The 3,480-nt window shown below is 37.2% G+C and overlaps 1 long non-coding RNA gene across 1 annotated transcript; it reads left to right on the forward strand.

Annotated features, from left to right (window-relative positions):
• Window positions 1-571: 571 nt before the first annotated feature.
• On the forward strand, window positions 572-1,848 carry LOC131693668 (uncharacterized). Its single transcript, XR_009306298.1, has 3 exons — window positions 572-906; window positions 976-1,266; window positions 1,332-1,848. It is a non-coding gene; the product is annotated as an uncharacterized LOC131693668 (long non-coding RNA).
• The last annotated feature ends 1,632 nt before the right edge of the window (window positions 1,849-3,480 follow it).

The raw sequence follows: 3,480 nt of genomic DNA on the forward strand, positions 1-3,480 counted from the left end.
ATTCCCAAAAGGGAAAAATTTGATTGAACCAATTTCTGCATTAAGGCAAGACCTCACTTAAATTTAGTTCGAGTTTTAAATATTGCATAGTGGCAGGCGTTTGGTTCCTTAGCTAAAACACAAGCGTTCGTCAGGGAACCAGAACTTCTGTCTTTACTCCCCGGGCCATCACTCGGGACTAGTCAGTTGGTATCGTGGATATAGAGTTAATTTGGGTTGTTTGGGTAATAGTAGTAATGAATATATTTCCTACTGTATGTAGTTGGTTGAATATTAATGGTTTAACGAAGTCCTTATTTTATTCGAAAGGTTCATTCCATTTTCGCATATATGCGGTTGAATTTGAACCACTATCTGGCTTAGTTGTGCTTACAAAAAATTCAAATTTTAGGATGTATCTGTTAGACATTTTTAATGACAATACACTAGGACATGAGTTTTCGTTGCGCTCAAAGAGAAGTATTACACAATTCTCAGGACATTTGTAATATTCTTTCCATCCATTATACGCCGCGTAATAAATGAAATAGTTCTACACATCCGTAAAAGGCCAAACTAGGCTTTTTACTCGACGTAATTCATGGCTAATTCATAGAAAAATATAGTATATAAAGATATAGTTTCTTAAGAACGGAACAGATGCTGGAGAAATCGGTAGGTCATCCATGCAATACGTAAGATATATGGTCTCTTATTCATCTCATTGCAGTGTCATGCTGTTTCATTGGTCACTATAGGATTAGAATCAATGGACTGCGCTTATGCTGCTGTCAATAACTCTGTCTTCGTACCTACGAACTCTTCAACCAGACGAACAGAGCTAGCTGACACAGCTTTAACTAATGTTTTAGTACGGGTAGGATGAATAAAGAGACTGAGATAAACTGGGGAACGACTGGCCTATCTGTATGTTTAATAAAATATCCTTGTGGAAATAAAAGGCAATCCTCACTTAGTACTTTCTACTATTTTCAGCAGCAATGCTTGGCAAAGAAAAAGGAAATTTCATCGAAGCCGTCGATCATATGTTAATAATCATTTAGATCGCATTCTCGACAATGAAACAAAAATGTGCGATTTGCGCTATGTGGGTACTACGATCAAAAACGAGAAACATTACTCCGCTCCTAAAGGAACAGGCAGCACAGCTAAACATTAGAGTAGATGATAGCTTACCCTACGCATGTCAAAAATGCCGCAACAAATTGTATAATGCGAACCCACGAAACGATTCAAGAAAACCCGAATTTCATTACATTGATATAAGTATGATAATTTTAGACCCGTTTGCGTGCTATAATTGATTTGCATTTTTAATCTTGTATTCACAGAATCATTTACATCTGTCGAATCCAAAATCAAAACAGAATTAAATACCAGTACAGAAGAAATGAATATTGACGCAGAATCGGATTTCAGCGCAGAATCAGACGTCAGCGTAGAATCAGACATCACTCCCGACAATCCTACACCTTTGAATGGTGCCGATGAAATCCTCATCCAACTAAAGGACAAGTTTGCTAAGTGCGATGATATTAATGAGAAATTTCGAATTCTCACAACTTTGCCTAAAAGTTGGTCTTCGTGTAGAATTCAAAAGGAATTTAATACTTCACAATGCATGGCTGACAGAGCAAAGAAACTGCAGAATGAACAGGGCATAATGAGCACACCCGAAGGAAACTTGAGCAAAGGGCGAAGAAATAATTAAATGAACAATATGTATATTTCTCTAAGATTACTGCCTCATTCCGAATAAGTTTTGGTTGCCAATCCATTTCGTTAATAAATAGAATTATGCTCTAATAATTTATCGAGTACAGTTCAATTGAGAGATCAATATTATTGAAAAATGCGTCTCAAAAAAAACATGCCAAAGGCTTGGCACTGCATTCCGTTACGGAAATTGACCTTTTGATAGCACATAATTGCACCTTTATTAGTCCGTAAGACGAGTATTCTTGATCTTACCTACTAATCCTAACCTAACCTCACGTCATTCGAATCGTCTCTCACAATCGAAAGGGGAAATTCACGTAGAATGGCTTAATGTTTATCGTCACAGGCCACACCGTGCAGAATAAGAATTGTACATGATTATTGCATGACGATTAGTATCATCCTATCCTTGTTAGGACGCGAACATGCGATTGGTTCACGAGATCAGCACTGTTCTACGGTGCGCTCTACACTCAACTGTTGATGAAACCGTATCATCTTGTCATGGATAACGAGACTTATGTAAAAGCAAATTTACGGCAGTTTCGTTTTCTTTACAACTCGTCATAAGTTCGACATTCTTGAGGATACTGGAAAGCAGAAAATGTCTAAGTTTGTTAAAAATGTGTGATTTGGCAGGCAATTTGCTTATGTGGAATGCGGAGCGCCCCATTCGTGACAAGCGGAACGGTCAATGGGCAGGTGTACTTGGAAGAATGCCTCCAAAAAGCGTCTACTTCTAGGTACACTTATGAGAACTCACGATGGCCCTTGGCTTTTCTGGTCGAGTGTTACGTGATTAAGGAGGTTAACCACTCTAATACACACACAGACATTTACCGACCTCGAAGAACTGAGTCGAATAGTACACGACATGATGGGTTCCGATTGTTGATTTATAGAATGATTGCATAACTTTTTTATGAGAAAGCAAGAAGGTTCAGGTGTATATCTGAATTTAATGTGTGATCGCACTTTTCAACTCATAACTCCGGAACCAGAAATTGAATCAAGTGAAATTCAATAGTAGTTGATTTATTTTTTAGAGATTTGGGTGAAACAAATTGATCGAAACTTTTTTACATTATACTGCATCATTTCAATAACATTCTGTGACTTTTCCATGTAAAAATATCGACAAGTGACTCGGTGACGAAGCTTTTTGTGGAATGTTTGGAAAAAAACGCGATTTGTGGTGGTAACTGCCATTCAAAAACTACTTAATCGATTTATTTCAAACTTTGCATACACATTCTATGTGAAAAATATCTAACCCCTTCGTTGAGTTCTCGCGATAATTTTTCAATTAAGGGGGCTTTATACTCATAAAATAGCGGAATTTTTCTTGAAAAGCAGCTTTTCCACCATTTTATGAGTAAACACAGCAAATCGTGTTTTCCAGAGACGTTCCACAAAATGCCTCTTCACCGAGCCACTTGTCGATATTTTTGCATGGAAAAATTACAGAATGTTATTGAAATGATGCAGTATAATGTACAAAAGTTTCGATCAATTCGCTTCACCCAAATTTCTAGAAAAATCGCAAAAACGTGTTTTTTTTACGATGTAACCCCACCCCTCTCAACTATTATTGAATTTCACTTGATCGAATTTCTGGTTCTGGAGTTATGAGTTGAAAAGTGCGATCACACAATAAATTCAGATATACACCTGAACCTTCTTGCTTTCTCATAAAAAAGTTAAGCAATCACTCTAAACATCGACAACCGGAACCCATCATGTCATGTACCATTCGACTCA

Source organism: Topomyia yanbarensis, chromosome 3 (assembly GCF_030247195.1).
Source record: "Topomyia yanbarensis strain Yona2022 chromosome 3, ASM3024719v1, whole genome shotgun sequence".
In the NCBI taxonomy this organism is placed as follows: domain Eukaryota; kingdom Metazoa; phylum Arthropoda; class Insecta; order Diptera; family Culicidae; genus Topomyia; species Topomyia yanbarensis.